Consider the following 12166-nt stretch of genomic DNA (forward strand, 5'->3'; position numbering starts at 1 on the left):
CACGCAAATGACGCGCATCAACAGCTAGAGTGTCTAATCATTTGCAGATGTCATAGCAAGGAAGCACATTCTCCTCAAGCATTTTAAGACCCTGAGTGTGGTCCGGTCTGGGGCTGGAACCCTCACTCTCCCGCACAGCAATCTGGTGCTCTACAACATAAGCTAAGCAGGCAGCAGTTACAAAGCAAGGTTTCCATGTATTCCTACAATTTAAGAAAGAGAGATTGGAGAGGGGTGCAAGAGGAGCACTAGTTTAAATATTGTGCCCTAGGGGGTGGGCGCTTATTCAGGGAAGGGTGCCCATCAGAGCTCAGGCTCTTGTTTGAAGCAATACAGTAGACCTACTTTTCTTCCCTGATCACTTCAATGTTACTTGATTTATCACTATATTTTTATTTAATTTTTAAGGTTAAAAGATGAGCTTTCATTTAGACTATGATGTTGCAGTTATTGGAGCAGGGATTTCTGGGCTAGCTGCAGCAAAATGTCTGTTGGATGACAAATTCAAAATCATTGTTTTTGAACAGACTGACCATATTGGAGGTCTGTGGCATTTTACAGAGCATGGATATGGAGTTATGCGGTTCACTCATATGTATGTAGGAAAAATAACATTACTTGTTGTACAAACTGCTGTGTTTAAAAAGATCTCCATTCCTGAAAAAAACTGTAACTTCACCTGTATAAATTTCAATAACTTTTTATGTGGGTTTGGCATCGCCAATCTGCTGCTGAAATGGCACTTGTCAGGTTCATTCATCGACAATGTCATCTTTTCTCATCAGTAAAGGTCTATGGTGTTCATGTGATAAACAAAATAATACATGGTTGCTTGTAGAAATGGAATTTCTCTTGTAGTGCTCAACTCACTTCTCATGTTGAACTCAAAGCGGTCTATTGTAACCTACCCTGTAATTCCTTGAAGTGATTAACATGTGACTTCTCCCTAGAACATCTATACATTATCCAACAAACAGGTAATGAGAATACACAAACTTTTCAGGTAGAAGTTGTCTTGATCCAACAACAAATTTTCATTTCTCATTTACAAGGAATTGTACAGCAGCTGTAAGGGAGAATTAACAATCAGATCTCAGGAGTGAAAGGGTCCAGTGACTTGGGGCATTTTTTTCCGTGCACCCAGGCTTCAGTTTAAAGTTTAATTACCGGCATGTCTCGTACTCACATGAGTCACTGAATGCTAAACTCAGAATCTTTGTTCCACAGAAATGTCTCAAAACACAACTACTGCTTCTCTGACTTCCCATTTCCTGACGACATTCCTGATTATCCTCACCACTCGCACATGGCAGAGTATATCAACAACTATGCTGGACATTTTGGTATCAGAGAACATATTAGTTTCAAAACGAAGGTGGTTCCCATTGCGCAGCTCCCTCAGAGATGGAAAATAACATGAGTGAAAGTGGACAGTGCAGGAATGCATCAAGTTGGTTCTAAGGAAACCTTTGTCAAGTGTGTTACCATAGCAACTGGGCATCATGCCAAACCAAACATGCCTCACTTTGATGGTCAGGAAACATTCACAGGCAGAATACTCCATAGTGTTGACTATAAAGATGCAATCAGCAATGAGGTCATGGGAAAGAAGATTGTGGTTGTTGGTATTGGAAATAGTGCTGTAGATGTTGCAGTCAATGTGGCAGAATTGGGAAGGAAAAAACCCGTCTGTATTTCAACAAGATCTGGTGCATGGATTATACCCAACTACGTCCATGGTTACCCAACTGATCATTATGCCTGTCGTCTGTTCTTTTGGCTTTCATGGAGTTTGTCAAATTTTGTCTTTCAGTTGATAGTTCTAAGTGTGGTGGGAAGCCCTTGGCACTGGAATTTAAACCCCAAAATGAAAGCTAGTCAAACCCAGCCCACTGTAAGCCCCACGCTAATTCATCACTTTCAGAGGAGGAACATTGAAGTGAAACCTGCCATTGCAGCATTAGATGGAAACAATGTTACTTTTACCGATGGGACAAAAACAGCATCTGATGTTATAGTCTGTTGTACTGGGTATCATATTGATCTGCCATTTTTAGATGACAAAGTTAAAGCTCAAGTTTTGGAGGAAAGCACCAACAAAATGAAGCTCTTCAAAAATGTTTTTGCTCCAGAAATTGGAGCCTCATTAGCATTCGTAGGTTTTATGCAGCCAGCTTCTGGTGGTCTACTGTCAGTTTCTGAAATCCAAGCTCAATGGTTTTCAGAGCTGTGTAAAGGAACCATCAAACTCCCTTCGATAGAGAAAATGTTCCACAACATGAAGCAAGACCAGCAAAGAAGTGAGAGCATCTACTATGCCTCAGCAAGACACACCATTCAACAAGACCCCATTCCTTACATTGACGAGATAGCGTCTTATTTCATTGCAAGGCTGCAGCTATGGAGACACCCCTCCTTGGCTTGGAATTTGATTATAGGTTATTGTGGGCAGCTCAGTGGAGACTGCAGGGTCCACACAAGTGGAGCAAGGCTAAAGAAGTTATACACTCTGTTCCCATCACCCCACTCATGTATTATGGAACCATCACTTTCCTTGTGTTGGTAATGTTCATTGTAACCTTTATCATTCTTAAATTTTGTTAAACCAGAAACTTCACACCCTAACATCAACATGCATATTCTCCCTACTGTTCTCTATACATTTCCTAAAGTATTGACAAGGAGAATTTGTTTAATGATCAAGAGCTTCTCCAGGTGGTGATCATTTCCTTAATTCTCAGGACCTTGATGTGTGATCCAGGGATGATATTGTAAGGAGAAATTAGATGCTGGTCACTCTTGGATTCAAAGGGTTACCATGACATTTTTTCCACTCTTCTTGTCTGTTAGATTTTATACTCTTTTTTTTCTTTCTTTGGTTTTTCTTCTTTTTTTTTTTTTTCAATAAGAAAATAGGGAACAAGCAGATGAGCGACCGAGAATTGAGCCACTTTAGTAAATAGCGGTTACCGACGAAGAAATTAACTAAATTATCAATCAGAATCTTACTTAGGAGGATCATATTGAGCACATGCGTAATAAGATAAACAAGAAGCTAGGCCTTTTGCGGCGCATCAAGTCGTGTCTCCCTCTAAGCGCAAGGATAACTTTTTTTAATTCTTTTGTTCTGCCCCTTTTTGACTACGGCGATATTATATGAGGAGACCGGGGCAACACTACACTTATGGCGGAGGTACAGATCCTTCACAACAAGGCTGCGCGAATCATTTTAGATCTTCCTCCCCACTGCTTCCGCGAGCGATGCACTTTCAAAGCTCAATTGGAAACCTCTAGAAAGGTGGAGAGCGGAGCATCGTGGTATTTTTATGTTTAAGGTAGTTAAACAGGCCCACAAATTAAGGTAGTTAATAACCTTTTTATGCACACTTTTCACTATTCTTTTAACAGCAACTATCATAACTATAATACACGATCCAAGCGAGATATCCGCAAATCATTCGCACACAGAAGATGGGGGGACTGGATAACAATAAATTTTGCAGCGAACGCTTTGAATGCCTTACTCCTTTCCCTAAGAGATGTGCCCACCTTAAGCCTGGTATCAAGAAAGCACTATTTTAATTAGTTTCGTTTTTCGCATGTTAATTTTCAAATTAATGTAGTTTTATCTTCATATTTTTCGATATGTATTTTTTTCTTTTTATTCTTAAGCAATTATATTTTATGTAGTTACCTTTAAAGGACCCCTCTGAAAAACCACTTTTTTGTGATGTTGGCATCCTCAATAAAGATTAACTATTATTATTAAACCGAACAACGTTTTTTAAAGTATTGTATCACTCCTAAAAAATGTTGAATCATACACGTAATGTTTCAGTGATAGTAAGGATCATATGAAGAGTGATGAAGAAATTTTGTTTCGATTCGAAGTCAGAAAAATGACTTTGCTCAATAATGACGAAACTCGTGAGCTGTCAGCGCTTAATTTTTTCTTATACCCACAAATTAAATCTAGCAAAATATGTGCTGTTTTAAAATCCTTTAACAAATAGAAGTTATTTTTCGAGAATGTCAGTGTATTAAAGAGACTTGTGCCTCTATTAAATAGAGGTTACCGACGAAGAAATTAATTAAACCGAACAACGTTTTCAAAATATTAAAATCGTAACGGTAGCCAATTTACCATTTCAACTTTGTTGATATATTCAAATTATTTCAAAATATTAGATTACTCGCGGAAAATGTCGAATTCATGACGTAATCTTTCAGTGACAGCGTAATGAACATTGAAACAAAGGCCTGATTACGCAATTACCTTCGTTGTGATTTAAAGGAGCAGGAGTTCTATTTTGTTTCATTATCGAGCTTACCCCTATGTTTTTCGTGTGATATTGTTCACAGATTGAATCGCTTACGTAGCTAGTCGTTCCTGTTTGAACCGGTTTACAAGGATAGCCTTGTTAGAGAAAGCCCCCCTTATTATTTCGGAGTTGCAGTTAAGGGATCGAAGGAGTCACATCAGAGTATTTTAGTAACGTTTTGTCTGTTCGAGTTACGCAACGTTGGAGTTTCTTTACGGCTCTAAGACAACTTCAGATGTAAGTCTCAGTCTATTGTATTCCGTTTTGTTTTCCTTTCATTTTCTTTTGTAAGTAGTCTTGCCGCTTTTCCTTATCCTGTACATTGTAATTTTCTTCTTTTAGTTTCACCACACGTGTAAAAAATACTGAGAAGTTAATCAATGCTTTACCATATTGTAACTTCATATGGGAAGACGAAATAAAATGAGTAGTTCTTCAATAATATACGTAAAATTCGGGTCTGTGGTTGTCCTTCGAAGTACCAGTTGTTGAGGTGAAGGTACTAGCCACACTTCCTATCTCGTCTTGATGTTCTCCGGTGTTTTTTGGTGCTTCTTATTTTATCTTGTTAGTTCGACATTCGTACTCGATACATATTTGAGTTCTCTCCTTTTGTGATTTCTAACTCACAGCCACTTGCACATTATTTTTTCAGTTTTTTTTTTCTGAGAATAATAATAATAATAACTTTTATTTATATAGCGCTCATATCCTGAGCTCATGGCACTTTATGACACTTTGCGGGGGACTTTACCAGACTGCTAAGCAGCTTACAATCGATTAAAGGCGAATCTAACAGATGCCCCCTTCCCCCAATTCCCAGTAAACAGGCCAGACCACATCACAGTAATCTCGTGAGTGGATTCTTTAACGTCCCCTGCCTAACCAAATTAACCAATTAATAGATGCAGTAGACGGGACCTACGGTTTATTCGTCCTTATCCGAGAACACTAGAATGTCTATACATTTCTTGATGTTATAGAAAGGTAGCACATTCTCCTCAGTTGTTTTAAGACCTTGAGTGTTGGTCCGGCCGGGGCTTGAACCCTCGACCTCCCGCACAACAGTCCCGCTCAGACCGGCAGTTAGCCCAAAATCAATACATATCGTGTTTGTTCTTTGTTTTCCGTTAAACTATTTATCACTACTTCGTTGATCTCTTCACAAAGAAACTCCGGGGAAGTAGGATCCGTTACTCAGAGTATACACAATTCCTGATGCATACACTGAACAAACACGCTGCAGTTTTGCGTATTCCTCGCGTGCCTCCTTGATGTAGCCTTTATTCAGCTTAAAAGCACAAACCCAGAGTTTTCAACACTTGAACGAATTTCTGCTACTTGGAACCCTGCTGAATTGATTTCTGTTGAAAATGTATTACTACCGACCACACCATTTGTTTTTGAAAAGGCAACATGAAAACGTTTCTGGAATAATTAGATTGTTTTCAGCAAATTCCCTAAAGATGAGTACATTACCTTTATCCGTCAATAAAGATACAACAACCCCGAAAAATATCTGAGTTAAGTCCGATTTCGACTTCTTCGGAGTTTTTCTTTTACCTTACTATCCAACGGTGCTTCGTAGAGTATAAATAACGCCCAAAACGAGAGAAGCGGTTGGACAGGTTTCCTCGCATCGGGTAAGCGACGAGTTGGATTGAAGTTACGAAAAAAAAAATGGCGAACGATTTAAATTATTTTCCTGATGACGAAGAGTCGGAATGGCTGGCGAATATTGATCCAAGTTTATTAGATAAATCAAACGAAGAAAAGCAGTTCGACGACAAGTTTCATCATTTATTGAGGAAACTATGTCACGCATTTCCCGAAAATAAATACCCGCGAAATTCACCCTCACTGAAAAAACCATTTGGCGTGTTGGATTAAAAAATAACTCATTAAACATTTTGTTGTGTAGTATCCCTGAGTATTTTTACTCGCTATTGTATTTTGACTTGACCTACGAGCTCCGCGTCAAAATACGGCAAAACTCGAAAAAATACTCCGCGATACTACACAACAAAACATTTGATAACATATCTATCCAAATGTGCTTTGCAGAGTACAAACAACGCTCAAAACAAGTAAATTAAAATATCTCGCGGTATTTGTACTCCAGAGTACCAGTAAGACATTCCCCCGCACTGAAATAGCAATTTGGCATGTTAGATAATAATTCTCTTATTAAAAGTTCTGTTGCCTGGTATTGCTGAGTATTTTTACGAGTTGTGCCGTGTTTTTCTAAATACGGCACAATACTGGTTGGGCCTCCTAGTGTTTGGTCAGAAATGCATGGTTTCACTTTCCTATGAGTGTTCGCCGTATATTTTCAAAATACAGCACAACTCGTAGGAATACTCAGCGATACAACACAACAAAACGTTTAATAAGATACATATATATTCAAGTGTCTGTTTGTCGGACAACGCTTTTCGAGGTAACCCCTTTTTTAGAACTATGGGTTTGCGGAAAGGCCGGCGGTAGAAATCGTCTATGTTTTGACGGTTGACAAATGACCACATTGAGACCGTCTTGAAGCGGGGACGAAAGTTTTCAGTTCTACTTCAGAGGAGTAAGCATTTTTTTAAAAATAACAAGAAGAAAGAGCGGGTGTATATAGTGGTTATTGTTATTTGGAGAATACTACGGTGGCTTCAAAGTACGGTGGCTTCAAAGGGACATACACTTTCTTTTCTCTTTTTTTTTCACTTGCGACTTAGCTGCTGCTTTCTTGCGACTTAGCTGCGACTTTCTTGCTACTTTCTTGCGACTTAGCTGCGACTTTCTTGCTACTTTCTTGCGACTTAGCTGCGACTTTCTTGCTACTTTCTTGCGACTTAGCTGCGACTTTCTTGCTACTTTCTTGCGACTTAGCTGCGACTTTCTTGCTACTTTCTTGCGACTTAGCTGCGACTTTCTTGCTACTTTCTTGCGACTTAGCTGCGACTTTCTTGCTACTTTCTTGCGACTTAGCTGCGACTTTCTTGCTACTTTCTTGCGACTTAGCTGCGACTTCCTTGCTACTTAGCTGCGACTTTCTCGCGACTTAGCTGCGACTTTCTTGCTACTTTCTTGCGACTTAGCTGCGACTTTCTCGCGACTTAGCTGCGACTTTCTCGCGACTTAGCTGCGACTTTCTTGCTACTTTCTTGCGACCTAGCTGCGACTTTCCTGCTACTTTCTTGCGACTTAGCTGCCTGGTGCATCAGCCGGCCAGGTTGTTTTATTTGAAAATAACGTAGACTCCTATAAACAATAGGTAGTCTGTTTTGCCTTGGCTTTACAGTATCGCTATGAAGTTTTTCGCCGTTTTCACTTTCATTTCGGTGAGCTCTACATCGCTGGGAGTGCTTCCATCTTACTCTCCGGCAATAAGGAACAATGCAGTAATGCGCGACGAGATGATCAAGGACTACTTCAATCTTGGGCTTACTGTACCTGAAATTGCATTATTTCTCTTAAGTGTACATGGTATCGGGATCTCCTTAAGACAACTGAAAAGAATACTCAGACGGTTGGGATGTACAAGACGTCGGCATCGAAGTAATTTGAATGCGGTGGTAGAAGCAGTCGAGGAGGAACTCAAGAGGAGTGGAAGCCTTCTCGGATATAGAGCAATGCATCAGAGACTCATCAATCAGCACGGTCTTGTTACTACGAGGGAAGTCGTTCGACATGTTTTGAGGGTTTTTGATCCGGAAGGGGTGGAGCATAGGTCACAGCATAGACTACGACGACGAATTTACAGGTGTAAAGGACCAAATTACTTATGGCACATTGACGGCTACGACAAACTAAAACCGTTTGGATTCTGCATTCATGGTGCAATTGATGGCTTTAGTCGAAGGATCCTATGGCTGGAGGTTGCATCTTCGAACAATGACTCTCGTATAGTAGCTCAATATTTCTTAGACTATGCAAGACAGTTAGGAGGTACGGCAAGGATTGTACGTGGAGATAGGGGATCTGAGAACAGGAACCTAGCAGCTATTTAGCGTTTCTTTCGGCGGTCCATGAGTGACGAATTTGCAGGTGATAAAAGGTTCATGTATGGGAAATCTACAGCAAACCAAAAAACTGAAGCATGGTGGGGACGTTTGAGGCAAGGATGTGCAGAATGGTGGATTACATTTTTTAAGAATGGCTGCCTGTAAGGATCGAGAATCGTCCGTCAGCGACCATTTTGGCGAATTGCTCATATTTTGCTCAACGATACCCTTTGGTAAACTGTTTTCAAAAATCAAGTTTAAAAGTTCCGACGAGTGTTAATTTTTCAGAAATTTGCGAAAATTTGAAAACGCGGTTTAAGTGCGGTTTTCCGCCTGGCAAATTGTCCAAAATTCACTGCAAAACCCAAGCTCCGTTGAAGGCTTAAAATGAATTCAGTTAACACCAAACTTCACACGTTTTAAGAAAAAGTCTTCCCATTCGTTTGTGTTATGTTAATTTTTCCGTACACAGCTATATTGTAATTTTTTTTTTGTCCCTTAAGCAACACCCTCAAAAAGTGCTGTACATGGGGCGAAAAATAGGTAAAATTTAACGCGATAAAAGTATACCTGGTACATAATTTTTTAAATTTTTACTTAGATATTCGTAATAAAATGGCATTATTCAATACCTGAGTAAAATTTGAAGCTTTGAATCGGAACGCTTCCTTTTGAAAATACCACAAATGTTTGTGTCCTGGGCGAGCAAAGACATATGTTGTGTAAACAAACGCTAATCTAATTATTCCCTGCCAGGTAGAAAAAGGTTTTGAAATCAACTTTAAGTTTGGAAATTTTTAGCTATTATGCCACAAGATATTAGGTGAAAGGGAAATCATCCATTCAGAGTTGCGTGAGAGCAGAAAGAAAATAAAATCAGTGTCGAAAATGTACATACGGTTGTTACACCGATCACCATTATGCAAATTACGACCTCAGCTGTAGGAAAACTATGATATCTCTTGCTCATTTTGTTGAACGACTCTTTTAACCATTTTGGTGAATTGCTCATATTTCGCCCAAAGAAACCTTTCAGTAAACCCTTTTCAAAAATCATGTTTTTAAGTTCCAGCGATTCTTAGCTTTTCATAAATTTACGAATATCTGAAAACGCGGTTTCAGGTTACCTGAGTTCAGGCTCCGCATGTCGCACAGTCAAAAACTAACTGCGAAAACCAAGCTCCGCTCAAGGCTTAAAATAAAATCAGTCAAACTTCACACGTTGTAAGGAAAGCTATTCTTATTCAATTCTGGTGAGTATATTTTTTCGGGCACATCGATTTTGGGATCACTTAAGCCCTTGAAAGAACATCCTTACAGACTACGCACAATGGCGTTGAAAACAGGTGATATTTCGCGCGAAAAAAATGTAGCTGTTACCTGACACTTTGGATTTTTAACAATATATTGGTCAAACAATGCTATTTCCATTCACTGTGCAATTTTTGATGCTCTGAATCGCATTGCTTCCTTTCGAAAATGTCAGAAGTGTTCGTGACCTGAGCGAGCAAAATTATGCAAAGTGTGTAAACAAATAACTGGGTAATTTAACCATATTGAGTTGTTAAATATCCAAATTAAATTCGGTGTCCGTTGTAGTGACTTATAGCTTGTAAAATGTAGAGAGTCAGGTCAAAAATTTTGCAAGATGTTTGATAAGGTTCTCCAAAACATTTTGGGCTGAAAAATCTGCAAGTGAAGTACACATTACATTACCACCTTCTCACATTCAAGTAATGCAAAAGATACATTCGAAAGAAGCTACTTAAGACTCTATTCCACACTGATAATCTAAATACTTTTTATCTTTTACAATGAGAACTCATTTTCTGTAAGTATAAATACAAAGAAAGGCGCCTTATGACCTTCAAAGTAATTTAATACAAGAGAACAGGTGTTATTCTCCTGGTAAGAAAAAGGTTTTGAAATCAACTTTAAGTTTGGAAATTTTTAGCTGTTATGCCACAAGATATTAGGTAAAAGGGAAATCATACAATCGGAGTAGCGTGAGAGCAGAAAGAAAATTAAATCAAAGTCGAAAATGTACATACGGTTGTTACATCGATCACCATTATGCAAATTACGACCTCAGCTGTAGGAAAACTATGATATCTCTTGCTCAGTTTGTTGAATGACTCTTAAACAATTCAATGGTTGTTTTTCATATATATATAGAGATAATATGTATATATTGATCAATAATTCCTGAGAATGTAGGGGGAGAACAGCATTCTGTACAAGCATTTCAGTGTACCAATGCGAATTATTTCTATTTATCATAAACCGACGTCCGATCCCAGCAAACACGCACCACATGAGACCCTAAATGGGCTGTCATAAATATACCAAAGACTGAAAAAAACACAAACTTCACTCAAGGTCTGATAACCACACGATAACACTTTTACACTTCAATCTCAGATTTACTACAAAGGGCAAAGGATAGTGTGTCGGTATACCCAGTATACTGTGGGAAAGGAAGATTCTCGTGTTTCTCTGAAAGAAGGCTGGGCTCTCAGAGTAATAAAGAAGGCTTACAGATTCAACGAAAAACAAAAGTCGTACCTTCTGTCTAAATTTCGAATAGGGCAGACGACAGGCCACAAGCTTGACGCTGAGGTAGTTGCTCGAGATATGCGGCGTGCCCGGGGCACCGATGGTGCACGACAAGAAATTTCCAGTCATCGGAATTCCTCACAACTACCAAGATCACCTCTTTCTTCTCAAGACAGAGTGCGTTAGTACGCCAATGAGATGCTGATGACAGTGATATCCGAGCAGCTCAGAGTAGAGGAGAGTAATTTTAGCGAGGCAAAGGAGACTGTCACTTCAATACAACTTGACCATCCCCTGATCAACGATCAGTACGATCTTTGTGAAATGGCGTTAAAGGACTCTTTGAAAATCTTGAGGCTACCCATGTTGCAGCACATGTGTGAAGATCTTGGCCTCAATATACCATCAAAGCCCATTCGTAAAAAGGCCCCGTACTTGGCTCTACTGAAAGAGATTGTCAGCAAATGTACTTACCAAAAGTCATCATGATGCTGACTTTCTCTTTTGTTTAGCAGAATAGGAAAGCGAGGAAGAAACGAATGAACGGCGTATCGTTCCTAATCGTCAGTTAGTGGTTATCTTATTTTTTAAAAATGCACGTAGGCCGGATCAGAAGTTGTTGCGTTTTGTTTTGTTTTTCTTTTAATCATGCCAGTATGGACCCTCACTTTTCTTTTCTGGTCTTCACGTAAGTAATGAAGTTTACTCATCTGGTAGCCGAAATATGCAAACTGACGGATGCGGGAGTATCCAACCTACATTTCTATCCGCTCATGTTTTAATGCGGGATTTCTTTCTCTAATTTAACGACGTCGTCCTTTCAGTTGCGGTTTTTTAAACGCGCGTATGTTCAAGCACCCCCAAAACGTTTCCAATTACGTTACGTTGCGTGACATTTATAATTACCAGGAGAATAACACCTGTTCTCTTGTATTAAATTACTTTGAAGGTCATAAGGCGCCTTTCTTTGTATTTATACTTACAGAAAATGAGTACTCATTGTAAAAGATAAAAAGTATTTAGATTATCAGTGTGGAATCGCGTCTGGCAAGATGGATATTGCGAGATGCAACGACATGGAATAAAATTTCATGACTGTATACCCGGAGAAAAACAGTTAGAGCAATGGTTTTCTAAAGACGGTGGATTACTGGTGATGGATGATCTTATGACAGAAGGAGGGAATGAGAAAGAGGTGTTGGATCTTTTCACCAAACATTCTCATCACCGCAACATTACTGTCCTTTACTTGTGTCAAGACATGTTTCCACCAGGCAAATACGCTAAAAGTATTTC

General features: G+C 39.2%; 1 protein-coding gene and 1 pseudogene across 2 annotated transcripts in view; both read left to right on the plus strand.

Annotated features, from left to right (window-relative positions):
* LOC148726087 (flavin-containing monooxygenase 5-like) lies at positions 1-3770 on the plus strand (annotated as a pseudogene). Its single transcript, XR_015989235.1, has 2 exons — positions 1-595; positions 1228-3770. The product of XR_015989235.1 is annotated as a flavin-containing monooxygenase 5-like (transcript).
* The window catches only part of LOC148726082 (uncharacterized), a 107955-nt gene that overhangs the window by 39154 nt on the left and 56635 nt on the right, over positions 1-12166 (plus strand). The window lies entirely within an intron of this gene.

This window comes from Stylophora pistillata, chromosome 7 (genome assembly GCF_964205215.1).
Source record: "Stylophora pistillata chromosome 7, jaStyPist1.2, whole genome shotgun sequence".
Classification (NCBI taxonomy): domain Eukaryota; kingdom Metazoa; phylum Cnidaria; class Anthozoa; order Scleractinia; family Pocilloporidae; genus Stylophora; species Stylophora pistillata.